Source organism: Engystomops pustulosus, chromosome 7 (assembly GCF_040894005.1).
Source record: "Engystomops pustulosus chromosome 7, aEngPut4.maternal, whole genome shotgun sequence".
Taxonomy (NCBI): domain Eukaryota; kingdom Metazoa; phylum Chordata; class Amphibia; order Anura; family Leptodactylidae; genus Engystomops; species Engystomops pustulosus.
In genome coordinates, this window is record NC_092417.1 from 183,315,162 (window position 1) to 183,338,661 (window position 23,500).

A 23,500-nucleotide genomic window follows, 5' to 3' on the forward strand; every position below is an offset into this window, starting at 1 on the left:
CCCGGAGGGCCGACAGCGGAGGGCAAGCCCGGAGGGCCGACAGCGGAGGGCAAGCCCGGAGGGCCGACAGCGGAGGGCAAGCCCGGAGGGCCGACAGCGGAGGGCAAGCCCGGAGGGCCGACAGCGGAGGGCAAGCCCGGAGGGCCGACAGCGGAGGGCAAGCCCGGAGGGCCGACAGCGGAGGGCAAGCCCGGAGGGCCGACAGCGGAGGGCAAGCCCGGAGGGCCGACAGCGGAGGGCAAGCCCGGAGGGCCGACAGCGGAGGGCAAGCCCGGAGGGCCGACAGCGGAGGGCAAGCCCGGAGGGCCGACAGCGGAGGGCAAGCCCGGAGGGCCGACAGCGGAGGGCAAGCCCGGAGGGCCGACAGCGGAGGGCAAGCCCAGAGGGCCGACAGCGGAGGGCAAGCCCAGAGGGCCGACAGCGGAGGGCAAGCCCGGAGGGCCGACAGTGACAGTCACTGACTACACACCTGACTCCACATGGGTGGGGAGGTAGGCAAGGGTTAAAGCCCTGAGGAGCCCATCAGTATAGGTATAAAGCCATCTTCACTACTAACCTGCCACCGTCTCCGTTTTTGAACCTAGTCGTATTTTTTGTATTGTATTATTATGACTTTGGTATGAATATTCATTATTCTCAGGTTACTGATAACGCTCTGTCTCCCCCTTCTCTACTTTTCCCCCCCTCCTGACCTGACACAAGGTTTACACATTTAGGTTTTTCGTTGCCATTTATAAAGCCACAAGGAGTAATTAAAAAAAGAAAAGAAGAAGAGCAGCGCCATCTGTCCTTCATAGGTTCTCACCCTTTATAATCCACATCTGGTTTTGGATCAAAATTGTAACAACCAAACTCAATGTGTGAACACACCCTGACTGTCATTTTTGTTGGAAAGGGCGATAATAATCCTAATATTCTCCTGGCATCATCATCAGTACAACAAGGTTCTATATGAAGCGTGGATACATCCAATCATTCATAAACAACTTCTAATAAAGGGGGAAACATGTTTTATATCTGAAGATCAAAAAGTTGCTCATTAGACCGAGGCAAAAACCAGGACCATCAGAAAGTACAAAGCCCAAGACGACCAGAGTACATGAAGCCCAAGACGACCAGAGTACATGAAGCCCTAGACGACCAGAGTACATGAAGCCCAAGACGACCAGAACGTACATGAAGCCCAAGACGACCAGAACGTACATGAAGCCCAAGACGACCAGAACGTACATGAAGCCCAAGACGACCAGAACGTACATGAAGCCCAAGACGACCAGAGTACATGAAGCCCAAGACGACCAGAGTACATGAAGCCCAAGACGACCAGAGTACATGAAGCCCAAGACGACCAGAGTACATGAAGCCCAAGACGACCAGAACGTACATGAAGCCCAAGACGACCAGAACGTACATGAAGCCCAAGACGACCAGAACGTACATGAAGCCCAAGACGACCAGAGTACATGAAGCCCAAGACGACCAGAGTACATGAAGCCCAAGACGACCAGAGTACATGAAGCCCAAGACGACCAGAGTACATGAAGCCCAAGACGACCAGAGTACATGAAGACCAAGACGACCAGAACGTACATGAAGACCAAGACGACCAGAGTACATGAAGACCAAGACGACCAGAACGTACATGAAGACCAAGACGACCAGAACGTACAAAGCCCAAGACGACCAGAGTACATGAAGCCCAAGACGACCAGAGTACATGAAGCCCAAGACGACCAGAGTACATGAAGCCCAAGACGACCAGAGTACATGAAGCCCAAGACGACCAGAGTACATGAAGACCAAGACGACCAGAACGTACAAAGCCCAAGACGACCAGAGTACATGAAGACCAAGACGACCAGAGTACATGAAGACCAAGACGACCAGAGTACATGAAGACCAAGACGACCAGAGTACATGAAGACCAAGACGACCAGAGTACATGAAGACCAAGACGACCAGAGTACATGAAGACCAAGACGACCAGAACGTACAAAGCCCAAGACGACCAGAACGTACATGAAGACCAAGACGACCAGAGTACATGAAGACCAAGACGACCAGAGTACATGAAGACCAAGACGACCAGAGTACATGAAGACCAAGACGACCAGAACGTACAAAGCCCAAGACGACCAGAGTACATGAAGACCAAGACGACCAGAATGTACAAAGCCCAAGACGACCAGAGTACATGAAGACCAAGACGACCAGAATGTACAAAGCCCAAGACGACCAGAGTACATGAAGACCAAGACGACCAGAACGTACAAAGCCCAAGACGACCAGAGTACATGAAGACCAAGACGACCAGAGTACATGAAGACCAAGACGACCAGAGTACATGAAGACCAAGACGACCAGAGTACATGAAGACCAAGACGACCAGAGTACATGAAGACCAAGACGACCAGAGTACATGAAGACCAAGACGACCAGAGTACATGAAGACCAAGACGACCAGAGTACATGAAGACCAAGACGACCAGAGTACATGAAGACCAAGACGACCAGAGTGCTACAAAAATCAAGACGACCAGAGTGCTACAAAAATCAAGACGACCAGAGCATACCAAAGCCATGACAGGATTAGATACACTGGTACAGCCGGAAGTATCACACGTGACATGATTAGATACACCGGAACAGCCAGCAGTATCACACATGACAGGATTAGATACACAGGCTCAGCGGTCTATAATAATTGAGGTGTGAGGTCCTGTGTGTCTCAGTCTGCAGCGTAATACTGTGCAGTGCCGGGGCTGATGAGGATGATGAGGGTAATGATCTCCGGGGAGCCATGAATCACTTCTCAGGATGTATCCTCGTGGCCTAGGAAATAGAATAAGGGCCATTGTTGGTGTCTGTACTAATAAGTCACGGCGGCGGCGGCACTTTCCCTGCGCTCGATGGTCAGCCGCTTCCTCTCATTTGCTTACAATGTCCCTTTCTGACATGACCAATGGCCGGAGCGGGAGATAATGGGCGACTATGGGAAATGAGAGTCATAATAAAAGTGTCTGGGGAGAGGGAGGGGACGCGCTGCACTCCGCTCGCTCCGTCCTGCATCTTCCATTAAATTTCATCATCCATATTTCATTCATTTCTTAAAAATTTCAGTAGACAACTGCGTGGTGGAGCTACAACCAGCGCTGTCAGAACATCTTTGATGTCACGGTGTAAGTCTGCCGATCGCAACGAGGCAAGTGGTAGAAATTAATGGAACATGAACCTCCGGCCCGGCGGTGCGGCGGGAGCTGCCGGTGTCCTGGATGTCTCCTAATCCTACAGGGAGGACAACACGGGCAGCACACGGGCCATGGGCTACAGCACCTCCACCCAAAGAGGAAAGAAAGGATTGCAAAAGAAAATCTATAAAATATAAATCATATCATAAGCGGCTGCTGAACTGCAGCGGTCATAGGGATCCTCCGCTACACAGGGCACCAGCAGCACAGGAACAGAGCGCAATGTGCACAGGCAGTATACACGGCATAGTATACACGGCATAGCATACACGGCACAGCATACACGGCACAGCATACACGGCACAGCATACACGGCACAGCATACACGGCACAGTATACACGGCACAGTATACACGGCATAGTATACACGGCATAGTATACACGGCATAGTATACACGGCATAGCATACACGGCATAGCATACACGGCATAGCATACACGGCATAGCATACACGGCATAGCATACACGGCATAGCATACACGGCATAGCATACACGGCATAGCATACACGGCATAGCATACACGGCATAGCATACACGGCATAGTATACACGGCATAGTATACACGGCATAGCATACACGGCATAGCATACACGGCATAGCATACACGGCATAGTATACACGGCATAGTATACACGGCATAGTATACACGGCATAGCATACACGGCATAGTATACACAGCATAGTATATACAGCATAGTATACACGGCATAGCATACACAGCATAGCATACACAGCATAGTATTTACAGCATAGTATACACGGCATAGCATACACGGCATAGTATACACAGCATAGCATACACAGCATAGTATATACAGCATAGTATACACGGCATAGCATACACGGCATAGTATACACGGCATAGTATACACGGCATAGCATACACAGCATAGCATACACAGCATAGCATACACAGCATAGTATATACAGCATAGTATACACGGCATAGCATACACGGCATAGCATACACGGCATAGTATACACGGCATAGTATACACAGCATAGCATACACAGCATAGCATACACAGCATAGTATTTACGGCATAGCATACACAGCATAGCATACACAGCATAGCATACACAGCATAGTATTTACAGCATAGTATACACGGCATAGCATACACGGCATAGTATACACGGCATAGTATACACAGCATAGCATACACAGCATAGCATACACAGCATAGCATACACAGCATAGTATACACGGCATAGCATACACGGCATAGCATACACGGCATAGCATACACGGCATAGTATACACGGCATAGTATACACAGCATAGCATACACAGCATAGCATACACAGCATAGCATACACAGCATAGTATATACAGCATAGTATTTACGGCATAGCATACACAGCATAGCATACACAGCATAGCATACACAGCATAGTATTTACAGCATAGTATACACGGCATAGCATACACGGCATAGTATACACGGCATAGTATACACAGCATAGCATACACAGCATAGCATACACAGCATAGCATACACAGCATAGTATATACAGCATAGTATACATAGCATAGTATACACAGCATAGCATACACAGCATAGTATATACAGCATAGTATACACGGCATAGCATACACAGCATAGCATACACGGCATAGTATACACGGCATAGCATACACGGCACAGTATACACGGCACAGCATACACGGCACAGTATACACGGCACAGTATACACGGCACAGTATACACGGCATAGTATACACGGCATAGTATACACGGCACAGTATACACGGCACAGTATACACGGCATAGCATACACGGCATAGCATACACGGCATAGTATACACGGCATAGTATTTACAGCATAGTATACACGGCATAGCATACACGGCATAGCATACACGGCATAGCATACACGGCATAGTATACACGGCATAGCATACACGGCATAGTATACACAGCATAGTATATACAGCATAGTATACACGGCATAGCATACACAGCATAGCATACACAGCATAGTATTTACAGCATAGTATACACGGCATAGCATACACGGCATAGTATACACAGCATAGCATACACAGCATAGTATATACAGCATAGTATACACGGCATAGCATACACGGCATAGTATACACGGCATAGTATACACGGCATAGCATACACAGCATAGCATACACAGCATAGCATACACAGCATAGTATATACAGCATAGTATACACGGCATAGCATACACGGCATAGCATACACGGCATAGTATACACGGCATAGTATACACAGCATAGCATACACAGCATAGCATACACAGCATAGTATTTACGGCATAGCATACACAGCATAGCATACACAGCATAGCATACACAGCATAGTATTTACAGCATAGTATACACGGCATAGCATACACGGCATAGTATACACGGCATAGTATACACAGCATAGCATACACAGCATAGCATACACAGCATAGCATACACAGCATAGTATATACAGCATAGTATACATAGCATAGTATACACAGCATAGTATACATAGCATAGTATACACAGCATAGTATACACGGCATAGCATACACGGCATAGTATACACAGCATAGCATACACAGCATAGCATACACAGCATAGCATACACAGCATAGTATATACAGCATAGTATACATAGCATAGTACCACAGCCCTGATCAGCACAATCCCTGTCTTTACTAGACATCTTGGTCACAAGGGGTCCTGAGCGCTGCAGTCATGTGACCAGTAAGAGGTCCTGAGCGCTGCAGTCATGTGACCACTAAGAGGTCCTGAGCGCTGCAGTCATGTGACCACTAAGAGGTCCTGAGCGCTGCAGTCATGTGACCACTAAGAGGTCCTGAGCGCTGCAGTCATGTGACCACTAAGAGGTCCTGAGCGCTGCAGTAAAGTTGGGCCCCCACGTCCTTGGGAATATAGTCTCCTTTCGTGAAGCTACATCCTAAACTGAATAGTCAGGAGCTGAGGAGGTGAATGATACACGGGAGCCAAGAGCGAGGAGCGTAATCGGAGATCACATATCTTGCAAAGTAGTGAAAAGCCTTTAAGGAAAGGGAGGATTTTATACTTTTATATAGGTGGAAGCGTCTGCCAGCTCTTAAAATCCTTGGGCAAATCCTCCTTCTCCATCACATAGACACGCGAGTACGACAGGTGACATGCTGCTCCACGCAGAACGTAACCCCCAGAACCCAGACAGCCGAGGTGATGCCAATGGTCACCATTACAATCGTTTCATCCACAAACGGCTGGCCAATTACAGCTCAAGAAGTCCTGGCTCAGAAGATGTTACACAGGGCGAGACACCAGCTCCAGAGATCTCGCCCTGTAACCCGAGCAGAAGAGGAATCATACTACGACCGGGCCGCGCTAAGCCGCGAAAAGTCATTAGAAAAGTTCTGCAAAAGTTTGGCCCTCTGTGCGCTGGACTCTGGTCCCTGGTGACCCGGCCGCACACGAGTCGTCCAAGACTGGACAACAGGCGGACAGAGCAGATCATGAGAGTCAAAGAAACACATCAATAGATCCAAAAACACACATCACTGGTGTCATCAGCACGTCATATCCAATCCCACTCCCCGTTAACCAAATTCTCGTCCCTCACTGATGAGAAAGTTTCCTCCACGCTGTCCAGCTCTCCTAGATCTCCTAATACCTCTCCAACCGGAGGTTCAGTGTCCATCACTCTCACACCACCTCTTCACCTCACCCACCTCTCTATTGGCGTCCCTCAAGGTTCTGTGCTGGGACCCCTGCTCTTCACCTCTGGCCTGGGACCCCTGCTCTTCACCTCTGGCCTGGGACCCCTGCTCTTCACCTCTGGCCTGGGACCCCTGCTCTTCACCTCTGGCCTGGGACCCCTGCTCTTCACCTCTGGCCTGGGACCCCTGCTCTTCACCTCTGGCCTGGGACCCCTGCTCTTCACCTCTGGCCTGGGACCCCTGCTCTTCACCTCTGGCCTGGGACCCCTGCTCTTCACCTCTGGCCTGGGACCCCTGCTCTTCACCTCTGGCCTGGGACCCCTGCTCTTCACCTCTGGCCTGGGACCCCTGCTCTTCACCTCTGGCCTGGGACCCCTGCTCTTCACCTCTGGCCTGGGACCCCTGCTCTTCACCTCTGGCCTGGGACCCCTGCTCTTCACCTCTGGCCTGGGACCCCTGCTCTTCACCTCTGGCCTGGGACCCCTGCTCTTCACCTCTGGCCTGGGACCCCTGCTCTTCACCTCTGGCCTGGGACCCCTGCTCTTCACCTCTGGCCTGGGACCCCTGCTCTTCACCTCTGGCCTGGGACATCTAATAAGTCCCATGGCTTCCAATACCGCTCCTATGCAGAAGACACACTGATCTAGATCTCTTCTAGCCAGAATTCCAGAGTGTCCTTCAGTCATATCCACCTTCTTCTCTTCCCATCTTCTAAAACTTAACATGGACAAAACAGAACTCAATCTTTCCTCCAGCTACCACATCCCTCCCATCACGATCCATGGCTCCACACGCTCCCCAGACCCTAAAGTCCTCTGCCTTGGAGCCATCTTTGACTCTGCCTTATCCTTTAAGCCTAGTAGGCCCTTCCTACAACCGGCCACCTACATCTCAAGAACATCTCTAACCCCCAATCCATGTCATCTCCGCTCCTCACAGGACCTCCAGCTTCACTCTGTCACCATCCGCTCTCCTCACACCCGTCTCCAGGACTTCTCCCGTGCATCTCCCATACTCTGAAACTCTCTACCAGAATATGTCACCTTGAAGGTTTGGAAAGTGGGGGACAAATCTGAAAACCCATCTGTTCAGGATCTACAACATGCAATAACTGCTCTGCTCCCTCACCTCGTGTCTCCATCCCCCCCCCCCCCATATAGATTGTGAGCTCCCAGGGGCAGGCTCCTCCTTCCGCTTGTCTCCTGATCCCTGTAGTTTTGTATTTGTTCTTGTCTTAATGTAATGTATGTGAACCCCTTACATATTCTACAGCACCATGGGACGAATGGTGCTCTATAAATAAATAATAAAAAAAACCACACAGTCCTCAAACCTGCGAGCCAGAGGTGCACATCATAAAATGTAGTCAAAAACACACATCATGGACCCGATAACCAGGTCCGTCCCTCCGCTCGGCTTCTTCAGACTGGTTCGGGAAGTCAGTGCTTGAAATAGAGAATTTCAACGAGAAAAAAAAAACGATTATCTGAGGGGAGGAGAAAGAGGAGGAGCCTTAAATGGGGGAGGGGCAATAAGTCTTTAATGACATGAGGTCAGATTATGAGGCGTAGTGAAACTATCCTGCCGCCTCTGGCCAGCTCTATGTCCTCGGTCATCTCCACCATCAGTGGCCGCTTCCCCTTTAAGCGGTGAGGTTTGCATAATGCGAGGCAGGACAATGCCACGTGCAGGTTGTAGCATTATCAGAGAGATTACAAGTCGCTAATGTTACAAAAACACTCAGCACAATTATTATCCGCCACGAGAACTATCAGCCGCGACATTGTCAACCCCTAACAAAAAGGGAAAGTCTGCTTGAGACGTGCGGCTGGCTCTGCTTTCATGTGTGAATGGCCCCTTCTGCTAATGTACCTGAGGTGTGAATACACACAGCCGCGCCGCCATTGTCCTCCCGCATCCGTGACGCATTACACAAAATACACCTCAAATTAAAAGCTCCGCAGCCGCCGCGGCCCCATTATTATTTAAAATGTCATTATCTTTTTGTTTTTGGCTCTACATCATTAACGAGTCCATGTGAAGGACATCAAAGGAAAAGCTCGACTCCCAAAACATATAGCTTCCTTAATAAATCGCAAATAATTGGAATATGTTTAATCTGAAAGTCCTTTTATTTTCTTGCAATTGCAGCGCCAGATAATAAATGCACAAAATTCTGACGGGAGAAAAAAAAAAAAAACAAGAAAAAAAAATAAAACACGGAGACAAAAGGACGTAAAAACCAGAAGGATCTGAAGTGAATTCTCCGGAGGTCTCCGGATCCATCTCATGTATAATGAATACTGTCCAGCCCCAGAACGCCATGCATGCCTCCGAAAACGTAACCCCCGCAAAACATAACTGGGACTCGCTTATCGAGTCAAGGCAACCGCGAGGAATTCATGCATTTAGTGCGGAAAGTATCAAAACTAAAAAACTTAAAAATGAGCTGTAGAGAAAATATGACCTGATGACATATTGCGGGACACAACCGGTCACGGACAATTAAGGGAGCGGCTAATGGTGGGGTCCTGCTGCGACGTGGGGCGATTATGGGGAGCTACATGTACTTTTCATTACTGAACTTTCTGTCCACGAGGTTTCGGCGTTTGGTCCTGGGACCGGCTCATGAATATAAATGTGGTGTGGGGGCCGGGCTGCGCGCTGATTAGGCCGCTGTACGCATTGACAGAGGAGACCCCTACAATTTGGGAGCGGTTTTCTGCTGATATGCAGAGCTAAACAAAGTGCGTGCATTCAGCAGAGTAATTCCGGTTGAATCACAAATCGGAGCAGCACGACGCACAATCAAGATGCCTTTCTGCGTCTCCTCCGTGGAAAGTGCGGCGCCGCATTCACATGGAAATCATTCCGATCCGTTTGTATGAATAGGGCCCTTGATAATATACATTTCCCAAAGAAAAGGTGGACAAGGAGACTGAAAGATCCTCTTTATGGAGGGGTTGTTTTTTTTTTTTCTCTTAATAATGGAATATGGAGTATTTCCAAACAGAATGACATGTAAAATGGTATCTGCGATTGTAAGAAAAACTGGAGATTTGTTGAGCAGCTGAATGAATCAATCAGACCGTGTGCATGCGATCAGGGGACGCCGCCATATGGGAGGGGACACAACATTCGGGAATGATTAGAAATGTCCCGCGGAGAATTGGATAGAGGTGTGGGGGGGGGGGGGTATTATGGGAGTGTCCGACACCGCGGAGGACGGATCATCATCATAATGGGAGTGTTCTCTGCGATTATTGTCATCCCGGGGGCAGATCCTTCCTGTGGGGGCAGATCCTTCCTGTGGGGGCAGATCCTTCCTGTGGGGGCAGATCCTTCCTGTGGGGGCAGATCCTTCCTGTGGGGGCAGATCCTTCCTGTGGGGGCAGATACGCGCTGCACACACAGGCTGCACGCTGCTCATGCACAGGCCGGGGCGCTGCATCTTAATTACCACCGCCGCCTCCAAGACAGCCGCTTTGATATGGAAATGTCTTCTTGTCTTCACATACGGTCTCATGTGCAGTTATTCTTATCAGATTCATAAAAAATAAAGCAGGATTCAATCCCAACACCTGACCCTCCCGCTTAGAAGTTTTTTTCTCTCTTCTAAGTGCGGTGTCACAATAAAAAGAATGGTTAATACTCCGAGAACGAAAGAACCAAGAGAAGACTTTGTGATTCCAGGGGAGATCAATATGGAGGCTCCGCTCGGGGGGAGAGTTCTGCGCAGATCCAGAGGTAACAGTCAACACCAAGCCGTCGCCTTCCAAATTACCGCTGGAGATCACAGTAAGTATTTACCAACCACAGGAGCAACAGACAAGACCCGATAAATGGCGGATGTGAACAACAATCAAAGCATCCGAACCCCAAGGTGAAATCTACACCAGGACGGAAACACTGGGAATCATTACCACGATAACAGGAAGGGGAGTAGTACTGTGCACTGTATATATACAGGAGAAGTAGTACTGTGCACTATATATATACAGGAGAAGTAGTACTGTGCACTGTATATATATACAGGAGAAGTAGTACTGTGCACTGTATATATATACAGGAGAAGTAGTACTGTGCACTGTATATATATACAGGAGAAGTAGTACTGTGCACTGTATATATACAGAAGTAGTACTGTGCACTGTATATACACAGGAGAAGTAGTACTGTGCACTGTATATATATACAGGAGAAGTAGTACTGTGCACTGTATATATACAGGAGAAGTAGTACTGTGCACTGTATATATATACAGGAGAAGTAGTACTGTGCACTGTATATATATACAGGAGAAGTAGTACTGTGCACTGTATATATACAGGAGAAGTAGTACTGTGCACTGTATATATACAGGAGAAGTAGTCCTGTGCACTGTATATATACAGGAGAAGTAGTACTGTGCACTGTCTATATATACAGGAGAAGTAGTACTGTGCACTGTCTATATATACAGGAGAAGTAGTACTGTGCACTGTATATATATACAGGAGAAGTAGTCCTGTGCACTGTATATATACAGGAGAAGTAGTACTGTGCACTGTCTATATATACAGGAGAAGTAGTACTGTGCACTGTATATACATACAGGAGAAGTAGTACTGTGCACTGTATATATACAGGAGAAGTAGTCCTGTGCACTGTATATATACAGGAGAAGTAGTCCTGTGCACTGTATATATACAGGAGAAGTAGTCCTGTGCACTGTATATATACAGGAGAAGTAGTCCTGTGCACTGTATATATACAGGAGAAGTAGTACTGTGCACTGTATATATACAGGAGAAGTAGTCCTGTGCACTGTATATATATACAGGAGAAGTAGTACTGTGCACTGTATATATATACAGGAGAAGTAGTACAGTGCACTGTATATATACAGGAGAAGTAGTCCTGTGCACTGTATATATATACAGGAGAAGTAGTACTGTGCACTGTATATATATACAGGAGAAGTAGTACAGTGCACTGTATATATACAGGAGAAGTAGTACTGTGCACTGTATATATACAGGAGAAGTAGTACTGTGCACTGTATATATACAGGAGAAGTAGTACTGTGCAGTGTATATATACAGGAGAAGTAGTACTGTGCAGTGTATATATACAGGAGAAGTAGTACTGTGCACTGTATATATATACATGAGAAGTAGTACTGTGCACTGTATATATATACAGGAGAAGTAGTACTGTGCACTATATATATACACAGGAGAAGTAGTACTGTGCACTGTATATATACAGGAGAAGTAGTACTGTGCACTGTATATATATACAGGAGAAGTAGTACTGTGCACTGTATATATATACAGGAGAAGTAGTACTGTGCACTGTATATATACAGGAGAAGTAGTACTGTGCACTGTATACATACAGGAGAAGTAGTACTGTGCACTGTATATATATACAGGAGAAGTAGTACTGTGCACTGTATATATACAGGAGAAGTAGTACTGTGCACTGTATATATATACAGGAGAAGTAGTACTGTGCACTGTATATATACAGGAGAAGTAGTACTGTGCACTGTATATATACAGGAGAAGTAGTACTGTGCACTGTATATATATACAGGAGAAGTAGTACTGTGCACTGTATACATACAGGAGAAGTAGTACTGTGCAGTGTATATATACAGGAGAAGTAGTACTGTGCAGTGTATATATACAGGAGAAGTAGTACTGTGCAGTGTATATATACAGGAGAAGTAGTACTGTGCAGTGTATATATACAGGAGAAGTAGTACTGTGCACTGTATATATAGGAGAAGTAGTACTGTGCACTGTATATATACAGGAGAAGTAGTACTGTGCACTGCCCATACATACAGGAGAAGTAGTACTGTGCACTGTATATATACAAGAGAAGTAGTACTGTGCACTGTATATATATATACAGGAGAAGTAGTACTGTGCACTGTATATATACAGGAGAAGTAGTACTGTGCACTGTATATATACAGGAGAAGTAGTACTGTGCACTGTATACATACAGGAGAAGTAGTACTGTGCACTGTAATGCAGGGGTAGATATAACAATACTGCGCTGGTGCGTGTCTCATCCCGGTGCGGAGCAGTGGAGTGGACTGCACTTCTGATAATAGAGCGGAGAAGAATGCGATTCCTCCCTGCAGTCATCTGGAAATACTTGGGAGCCAGATCTCTGCTCTTTATCAGGGCTGGTACCTGTCTCTGCCTGACAGAAGCCTCACAGGGGCGCACACCGTACCGCAGGAGCACCGGCTGATGGATTGGGAAAACATCTCCTGTAATGTAATAATGAGGCGTTCAGAGAAAAACACAGCGCAGAATATTCTCTGATCACTGAGCAGGGGACCCACTGCTACGGGGCAAGAGAAGTATCCCCCCCTATACAATATACACAATAAGCTCCTGCGGGCAGAGCCCCTCCAGAGTGCCGGCTCCTGCGGGCAGAGCCCCTCCAGAGTGCCGGCTCCTGCGGGCAGAGCCCCTCCAGAGTGCCGGCTCCTGCGGGCAGAGCCCCTCCAGAGTGCCGGCTCCTGCGGGCAGAGCCCCTCCAGAGTGCCGGCTCCTGCGGGCAGAGCCCCTCCAGAGTGCCGGCTCCTGCGGGCAGAGCCCCTCCAGAGTGCCGGCTCCTGCGGGCAGAGCCCCTCCAGAGTGCCGGCTCCTGCGGGCAGAGCCCCTCCAGAGTGCCGGCTCCTGCGGGCAGAGCCCCTCCAGAGTGCCGGCTCCTGCGGGCAGAGCCCCTCCAGAGTGCCGGCTCCTGCGGGCAGAGCCCCTCCAGAGTGCCGGCTCCTGCGGGCAGAGCCCCTCCAGAGTGCCGGCTCCTGCGGGCAGAGCCCCTCCAGAGTGCCGGCTCCTGCGGGCAGAGCCCCTCCAGAGTGCCGGCTCCTGCGGGCAGAGCCCCTCCAGAGTGCCGGCTCCTGCGGGCAGAGCCCCTCCAGAGTGCCGGCTCCTGCGGGCAGAGCCCCTCCAGAGTGCCGGCTCCTGCGGGCAGAGCCCCTCCAGAGTGCCGGCTCCTGCGGGCAGAGCCCCTCCAGAGTGCCGGCTCCTGCGGGCAGAGCCCCTCCAGAGTGCCGGCTCCTGCGGGCAGAGCCCCTCCAGAGTGCCGGCTCCTGCGGGCAGAGCCCCTCCAGAGTGCCGGCTCCTGGGGGCAGAGCCCCTCCAGAGTGCCGGCTCCTGCGGGCAGAGCCCCTCCAGAGTGCCGGCTCCTGGGGGCAGAGCCCCTCCAGAGTGCCGGCTCCTGCGGGCAGAGCCCCTCCAGAGTGCCGGCTCCTGCGGGCAGAGCCCCTCCAGAGTGCCGGCTCCTGCGGGCAGAGCCCCTCCAGAGTGCCGGCTCCTGCGGGCAGAGCCCCTCCAGAGTGGACACTTTCGGCCCAATCAGAGGAGCAGACTACTGACTGGACAATTGGGAAACAATGTGACTCCTTCTGGAACTAATCTCCTGGCAGGAGGGGGCAGTTATGTCTAGGTGGGTGATTGGAAGGAGTAACCCACCTGCTCCAGGGTCAGCAGCATGGAAGGTATCATCATTTCTGTGGTATCACGCCCTGGGCACATCTCAGCCTGGGGTGGTGACCATTGAGAGGTTATGTCCCTACGACGTGTAGCTCATTCACACGCCGGCTGCTGTGGTCCTTCGTTAGCTGCAGGAAGTTATTCCTACCTCATTTGTAATTAGTTTCTAGCTACTAAGCGTGAAATGTGCCTGAGACCTGGCAGCGAGCAATGGCTCCCAGCCACCGCTTCATCCCACACTACCTGTGGCCGCAGCGCGTGGACCTGTTGGGCCGATACATTGTGATAAACCCGGTGCCAGCATCTGAGCGCACTACAAGTCCAAGCCACACGACTGAGATCATACAGCGCCATGGCAGCTGGCGGTGCCATACACAGATTATGTCACACGGTCACTCAGTGAATCTGAGAAAAGCGACCAGCAAAAAGTTATTTCATTGAAAAAAAAAAAATAGATAACAAAATTCTGTCCTAAAGCAGAGAATTGTTAGTAAATGCCACCACCGATCCCTCTAGGAGTGAAACCTTGAAAGGCTGCGGGTGGAGTTATCCTTGAATTGTTCACATGTCACTGCTGTTTAGCAGAACCAGAGCTTGTAATGAGACAAAAATCTCACCATGTTCAGTGATGTCAGAAGAGGGCGGGGCTGTGACTACCTCTCACAATCAGTGAGGTCAGAAGAGGGCGGGGCTGTGACAATTTATTCATTTATGTCAAGTAAGAGGGCGGGCTGTGACACTCATTCAGTAATTTCAAAGAAATGGGTTTGTTACAACCTCTTGTGGGCAGGGCCCTGCCGGAGCAGGGGGGCACGGCCCGTGACTTCATAGTCCTGACTAAATTGTCACAGCCCCGCCCCCCTGCTCCGACAGAGCCTGCCGGAGCTGGGGGGCGGGGCTGTGTAAGAGCTGGGGGGCGGGGCTGTGTAAGAGCTGGGGGGCGGGGCTGTGTAAGAGCTGGGGGGCGGGGCTGTGTAAGAGCTGGGGGGCGGGGCTGTGTAAGAGCTGGGGGGCGGGGCTGTGTAAGAGCTGGGGGGCGGGGCTGTGTAAGAGCTGGGGGGCGAGGCTGTGTAAGAGCTGGGGGGCGGGGCTGTGTAAGAGCTGGGGGGCGGGGCTGTGTAAGAGCTGGGGGGCGGGGCTGTGTAAGAGCTGGGGGGCGAGGCTGTGTAAGAGCTGGGGGGCGGGGCTGTGTAAGAGCTGGGGGGCGGGGCTGTGTAAGAGCTGGGGGGCGGGGCTGTGTAAGAGCTGGGGGCGGGGCTGTGTAAGAGCTGGGGGGCGGGGCTGTGTAAGAGCTGGGGGGCGGGGCTGTGTAAGAGCTGGGGGGCGGGGCTGTGTAAGAGCTGGGGGGCAGGGCTGCGTAAGAGCTGGGGGGCAGGGCTGCGTAAGAGCTGGGGGGCAGGGCTGTGTAAGAGCTGGGGGGCGGGGCTGTGTAAGAGCTGGGGGGCGGGGCTGTGACAATTTAGTCAGGACTATGAAGTCACGGGCTGCCATGTATAATAACGCAGTGCTGCTGGTGACTGGCAGTGACAACCACTTTGTAGGATTTGTTTCAGACGATGATCATTTAGCCTGACACGGTGACGGATAAATCAGTGGACACGTCGATAGAGTGAGGACTAAATCCCATGAAGTGCGGAAGGATCTTTATACGGGAGTCGATACCCCCCCCCACCCCCGTAGCAGGGTCGGGGGTCAGAGGTTGTCACATGACTGGCAGCTCCCGTATCTCTTCACTATAGGAGGCAGATTGTCCACATTTAATAATTCACAGTAGCCGTCACTTCTCCGGAGCGCGGGACTCCAGACACGTTTCATCTGTGCACATGTGCATTTATCATTGGCCCCAGGACATTAACCCTTCCTGCTCATCTATCTGCTTCTTACACGCTTCATGCGCCTTCAGTAAGCTCTTCTCCCAAACTCAAATATTTTTACACGCAGCAGAATTGTTGGGAAGTTTTCTCTGTCCACTCCCTCCGAATAAATCCTGCACCTGATAAAGAGAAGACAAACCCACGGGAAGCAGAGATTGTGCAAAACACATCTCTACGACAACTGCTGAAGCATCAACTTCACTAGACCCTAAAGACCACAATCAGAGAACAACCACAGAAACCACCGAAAACAAGGCAGGACGAACCACAGAAACCACCGAAAACAAGGCAGGACGAACCACAGAAACCACCGAAAACAAGGCAGGACAAACCACAGAAACCACCGAAAACAAGGCAGGACGAACCACAGAAACAACCGAAAACAAGGCAGGACGAACCACAGAAACAACCGAAAACAAGGCAGGACGAACCACAGAAACAACCGAAAACAAGGCAGGACGAACCACAGAAACAACCAAAAACAAGGCAGGACGAACCACAGAAACAACCGAAAACAAGGCAGGACGAACCACAGAAACAACCGAAAACAAGGCAGAAGTCAGAGGAGAAGAAGAGCGCTGCCCTGCATGTATGACATCATGGGAGATACAAAGTATCCTGTGCGCTGTTACAATATCATACAATTTCCTCAGCAGTGTCATCCCCGGTATCATACTACAGGTTGTATCCTGGGTTTCCTATTGTGTTATACTTCATGTCACACAAAATATGTATCAATACAAAAGGTATAAAGAATCCAGGGAGGTCAGCAAGGCAAAACTCCGACCCCTCAGTCCTTCCACGCAACATCCGCCGATCCCCCGCTCTTCTGCGCGACAATGCCACACACACCCCAACCGTCCTTCCGCCCGACGACTCCCTCCGTCCTTCCATGTCTTACAACCACTCCGTCCTCCCGCCCAACGACTCCCTCCGTCCTTCCATGTCTTACAACCACTCCGTCCTCCCGCCCGACGACTCCCTCCGTCCTTCCATGTCTTACAACCACTCCGTCCTCCCGCCCAACGACTCCCACCGTCCTTCCATGGCTTACAACCACTCCGTCCTCCCGCCCGACGACTCCCTCCGTCCTTCCATGTCTTACAACCACTCCGTCCTCCCGCCCAACGACTCCCACCGTCCTTCCATGGCTTACAACCACTCCGTCCTCCCGCCCAACGACTCCCACCGTCCTTCCATGGCTTACAACCACTCCGTCCTCCCGCCCAACGACTCCCTCCGTCCTTCCATGTCTTACAACCACTCCGTCCTCCCGCCCAACGACTCCCACCGTCCTTCCATGGCTTACAACCACTCCGTCCTCCCGCCCGACGACTCCCTCCGTCCTTCCATGTCTTACAATCACTCCGTCCTCCCGCCCGACGACTCCCTCCGTCCTTCCATGTCTTACAATCACTCCGTCCTCCCGCCCGACGACTCCCTCCGTCCTTCCATGTCTTACAACCACTCCGTCCTTCCGCCCGACGACTCCCTCCGTCCTTCCATGTCTTACAACCACTCCGTCCTTCCGTGTGACGACCCCCTCCGTCCTTCCATGTCTTACAACCACTCCGTCCTTCCGTGTGACGACCCCCTCCGTCCTTCCATGTCTTACAACCACTCCGTCCTCCCGCCCGACGACTCCCTCCGTCCTCCATGTCTTACAACCACTCCGTCCTCCCGCCCGACGACTCCCTCCGTCCTTCCATGTCTTACAACCACTCCGTCCTTCCGCCCGACGACTCCCTCCGTCCTTCCATGTCTTACAACCACTCCGTCCTTCCGCCCGACGACTCCCTCCGTCCTTCCATGTCTTACAACCACTCCGTCCTTCCGCCCGACGACTCCCTCCGTCCTTCCATGTCTTACAACCACTCCGTCCTTCCGCCCAACGACTCCCTCCGTCCTTCCATGGCTTACAACCACTCCGTCCTTCCGCCCAACGACTCCCTCCGTCCTTCCATGTCTTACAATCACTTCGTCCTTCCCCGCACCAGCTCCTCCGTTTTTCCGCCCTACAACCCCTCAGTCCTTCTGCCCTCCAATCCCTCCATAAACAGCTTACATTACTCATATATAAATAATAACATCTGATAGTTTGTATAGACATGTAAACGTTTATAATAATTAGGACTTGATTGATTTTTATCTACTTTATAAAAATGTACTAAATTCCCATCAATATCAGCTTTTCGTTAAATAATATGCAATATTTCAGATTTCATTTGTAAGTCACAGATGCAGTCAGTACATTTATAATAACTACGACTACACCGAATACAAACATATAGAGAGAAGGGAAATGAACATCTGGGAGCGGGACACCTGGCGGCACCTTCCTGCCGGGTGAGTGGTTTCTCATCATATAATAAACTGTGAACATCTGAACACTTAATAGCATAAAACCGGCTGTATAATGAGGAGAATATCCTGATGGGTCCAGCAGCTCCCGGACACCAGGGAGCACCAGCAGTGGGGGACCCCTCTCCTGATCTCCGAGGGGCCGTGCCCCCCCCCATATTTACACATCACTTGTTGCACCCAGTCTACAGCTGGGACAGACTCATCAAAGACCTCCATGGCTTCTGCCATCGTCCCCGGATATAATTGCCCATGTGATATCCGTGTGACATGTCCCGCAGGATAAGGATGCATCATGAACAAAGATAATCAATCAATCTCAATATAACATCTAGGGTGTCACTATAAACCAAGACTTCGCTACCCATCTCAGAGGATGTAGGGTCACATCGCCCATCAAGAAGCAAACAAATGTGAAAACTTTCAGAGAAAAAAAAAATCCAGAGTTGTGGAAAATAAAACAGGAAATTCCATCGTCTGTGATGGGTCACAATAGCGGAGGCCGCGCTGGCAGGGAAGGAGTTAATAGCGCGTTGCATGCAGCAGCTGGAATGGGAATGACAATACAGAGAGGAGAGACAATGCAGAGCTTTTTATTAACAAGGCCTAATAGAGTAGGCAGGCAGTCGTGGCCTCGGGGCACAACATTGTTGGCGATCCTTGTTTTTCTATTATAACATGCTCCCAGGAACGTGTAATAAACTTCTACAAGAGCCATAAATGCTTCAGATGAACCGCCACCGGCACCGCGTACGGCTAACACCACGGCTACGGCAACGCGGGATCTGGAAGAAGCTCACAGGAGACGAGCTCCGTAATCTGCACACTGTACTCATGACAGCAGTCTCTCTACGGGAGGCACATCTACACGACAAAAGCTGTATATAGGCAACAAGACTTCACCCCAAAACACCTCTACACCCGGGAAACACCTGTACACTGCGCGGCCTGTCCCCCCGCCATCATCTCGTCACTAGTTATGTCATAGTCTCTACTGCTGTAATCTCTGCAGCTTCTTCATCTTTCCTTGTACTTTCTACTTCCTCTAAACCTTCACATTCCCTCATCCTATCTTCGTCATCCTCTAGGCCAGTGGTTCTCAACCTGTGGGTTGTGACCCCAGCAGGGGTCGAACGAGCAAAACACAGGGGTCGCCTAAGCCTTCAGAGCCACGATTTTATTGTGTTTTTACTGCAAATCGCATGGCTTGGGGTCACCGCAACATAAGTAACTGTATTGACGGGTCACAGTATTACAAAGGTTGAGAACCACTGCTCCAGGCCTACACGTTTCCTCATCCTATCTTCTTCTTCCTCTAGACCTCCACGCTTCCTCATCCTTCTCTCTTCTTCCTCTAGGCCTACACGTTTCCTCATCCTCTCTTCCTCTAGACCTCCACGCTTCCTTATCCTTCTATCTTGTTCTTCCTCTAGACCTCCACGCTTCCTTATCCTTCTATCTTGTTCTTCCTCTAGACCTCCACGCTTCCTTATCCTTCTATCTTGTTCTTCCTCTAGACCTCCACGCTTCCTTATCCTTCTCTCTTCTTCCTCTAGACCTTCATGTTTCCTCTCTTCCTCTAGACCTCCACACTTCCTTATCCTTCTCTCTTCTTCCTCTAGACCTTCATGTTTCCTCATCCTCTCTTCCGCTAGACCTCCACGCTTCCTTATCCTTCTATCTTCTTCCTCTAGACCTCCACGCTTCCTCATCCTTCTCTCTTCTTCCTCTAGGCCTACACGTTTCCTCATCCTCTCTTCCTCTAGACCTCCACGCTTCCTTATCCTTCTATCTTGTTCTTCCTCTAGACCTCCACGCTTCCTTATCCTTCTATCTTGTTCTTCCTCTAGACCTCCACGCTTCCTTATCCTTCTATCTTGTTCTTCCTCTAGACCTCCACGCTTCCTTATCCTTCTCTCTTCTTCCTCTAGACCTTCATGTTTCCTCTCTTCCTCTAGACCTCCACACTTCCTTATCCTTCTCTCTTCTTCCTCTAGACCTTCATGTTTCCTCATCCTCTCTTCCGCTAGACCTCCACGCTTCCTCATCCTTCTCTCTTCTTCCTCTAGACCTCCACACTTCCTTATCCTTCTCTCTTCTTCCTCTAGACCTTCATGTTTCCTCATCCTCTCTTCCTCTAGACCTCCACGCTTCCTTATCCTTCTATCTTGTTCTTCCTCTAGACCTCCACGCTTCCTTATCCTTCTATCTTGTTCTTCCTCTAGACCTCCACGCTTCCTTATCCTTCTATCTTGTTCTTCCTCTAGACCTCCACGCTTCCTTATCCTTCTATCTTGTTCTTCCTCTAGACCTCCACGCTTCCTTATCCTTCTATCTTGTTCTTCCTCTAGACCTCCACGCTTCCTTATCCTTCTATCTTGTTCTTCCTCTAGACCTCCACGCTTCCTTATCCTTCTATCTTCTTGCTCTAGACCTTCATGTTTCCTCATCCTCTCTTCCTCTAGACCTCCACGCTTCCTCATCCTTCTCTCTTCTTCCTCTAGACCTCCACACTTCCTTATCCTTCTCTCTTCTTCCTCTAGACCTTCATGTTTCCTCATCCTCTCTTCCTCTAGACCTCCACGCTTCCTTATCCTTCTATCTTGTTCTTCCTCTAGACCTCCACGCTTCCTTATCCTTCCATCTTGTTCTTCCTCTAGACCTCCACGCTTCCTTATCCTTCTATCTTCTTGCTCTAGACCTTCGTGTTTCCTCATCCTCTCTTCCTCTAGACCTCCACGCTTCCTTATCCTTCTATCTTGTTCTTCCTCTAGACCTCCACGCTTCCTTATCCTTCTATCTTCTTCCTCTAGGCCTCCACGCTTCCTTATCCTTCTATCCTCTTCCTCTAGGCCTCCACGTTTCCTCATACCCCTCTCTCTACGTTCCTTTAAGGCCCTTAGGTTTCCCTGTACTTCTCATTACCTTTCCTCCTGCTAGACCTCATATCTTCTATTTCTTCTTCTTTAACTTATGTTTCCTAATCCAGATCTCTAATTCTTACTTCTTCTAGACATCAAAATGTCCCATTTCTTTTTCTTTTAGGTCCTCCTGTTCCCTCCCGTTTCTTCCTATCGCTTCTTCCTTCTGGGCCCTCTCTCTACTTGCCTTTACTTTGGACCCTCACGTTTCCTATGGATCCCTTCAATCTTTATTCCACCTCCTCCAGATTCCCCATCTCCGTGTTCTTCCAGTTTTATGTTCCTTCTTCCTCCTGCTCATTCTCCCATCCTTCCCTTTACCTGTTCTTCCTCTCTTCGTCTTCCTTTGGCACTGCCCTAGTATCCTCTTCCCTGGTTATTTTTCTTATCTCTTCAGATACTTTGTATCATTGCCTGTTTGACCTTCTTATCTTTCAGAGTTCTCCTCCTTTCAGTATTACAACATGTCAGTATCCTCAGTTATCTTCTCCATCATCTTATTTTCCTCCCTCACTCCCTCATTAAATCATCTGCTCCGTCACTTTATTTTTCCTTCAGAAATTCCTTCTTCATGTCATGTATTTTTCTCTTTGTCTCTAACATTTCTGCTCCTTCATCTGCTTATTTCTCTATGTTGCCTCTTTGTGTCTTCATCTCTGCTCTTCTATAATATCTGTCTGTCTGTCGCTCCTTCCTTTCGTTATTCCCGTTCTTTCATATTTCCCATCAGTTAGATTTTCTCATTTTTATTCTGTTTTTGGAAACCATTTTTTTGTTTTCATCTTTTCTATCATCTTATTTTTCTCATTTAGTCATCTCTGTGCCTTTATCCGCTCTTTTTTCTGTACCCCATTACTCCAATCATTGCTGCTCCATAACCTGAGACCACTGTCTACTGATACACATTTCTGGCCTCGAGTCTTCCTCTCACCGTCACATCTTCATCTGTGGATTTAGTTTTTTTATTTCTCCCTTTTCCTCTTCTCTGTAATTTATAATCTATAATATATTGATGGGATATATAACCACCACTTAATCTGCTCCATATTGTGACATATACTTCGCCAATTCCTAGAACAATCTCTATTCCTTTATGTTTCTATTTTCTATCGCTACTTCCCCCGCCTGTAACCATCACGTTATGCACTTGTCTTACAGTCTATATTCCTCTTCCCGCTAACCACCACATCTTCTGCTCCTTCGTCTTACATTTGGCTCCCGTTACTCCTATATTCCTTGTTATCGCACGTTCCTCTAACCATCACTTCCCCAAATATCTGCTCCACCACCTTATATTCCTCTCCATCACTTCTACATCTGCTCCATCGTCTCGTATCACTCCTTCCTGCAGCCATCTGTGCTCCTTATTTCCCCCTCTACGGACTTTCCCTCTATCGTTCCCACTTCCTTCTCCTGCTTTTCGTCACATTTCTTGCGATCCCTTCTTTCGGCTGTTCTGCTCTCGTTCTCTCGGCTTGCAATGTCAGTCCATTATGAACTCATTCTCTCCTCCTTGTGTCTATATATCATTTCCTTCTATATCACCTCCTCCGTGCCTCCCTGGCGGGCACATTGCTTTCTTTCCATCTCTTAACGTCTCCTTCTCTCTAAAATTTTATTTTGCTATTTTCATCTGTTTATTCAGATTTGTGTCATTACGATAAATTAACAGTCAAGTGAAGAAATGTCATTTATTTTGTCATTCTGGCTCGTAAATTCATTGGCGTTAACCCTTTCCGCCTGTCTGCTATATAGCACCCGCCTCCGCGCCTCACATACTGTGCATATAGATAGAGATATATATCTCACACATATACGGGCTGTATATGACAAAGAAATTACTGGTGCAATTGTACACATACTATAACTATACACAGTCACTAATACACTATATAATACACAC

At 49.3% G+C, this 23,500-nt stretch overlaps 1 protein-coding gene and 1 long non-coding RNA gene across 14 annotated transcripts in view; one reads left to right on the forward strand and one right to left on the reverse strand.

Moving 5' to 3' along the window:
* The window catches only part of SOX6 (SRY-box transcription factor 6), a 522,737-nt gene that overhangs the window by 475,020 nt on the left and 24,217 nt on the right, over positions 1-23,500 (reverse strand). The gene's annotated exons all lie outside the window — the stretch shown is intronic.
* LOC140071425 (uncharacterized) overlaps positions 1-23,500 on the forward strand; it is a 106,759-nt gene that overhangs the window by 52,403 nt on the left and 30,856 nt on the right. For 2 of the 3 annotated variants that reach the window (XR_011849129.1, XR_011849131.1), the window contains exon 3: positions 3,121-3,350. The exons of the other annotated variant lie outside the window; for it this stretch is intronic. This is a non-coding gene — a long non-coding RNA (uncharacterized lncRNA). Of the gene's footprint in view, positions 1-3,120; positions 3,351-23,500 lie in introns of those variants that run through there. 3 annotated transcript variants of the gene reach the window in all.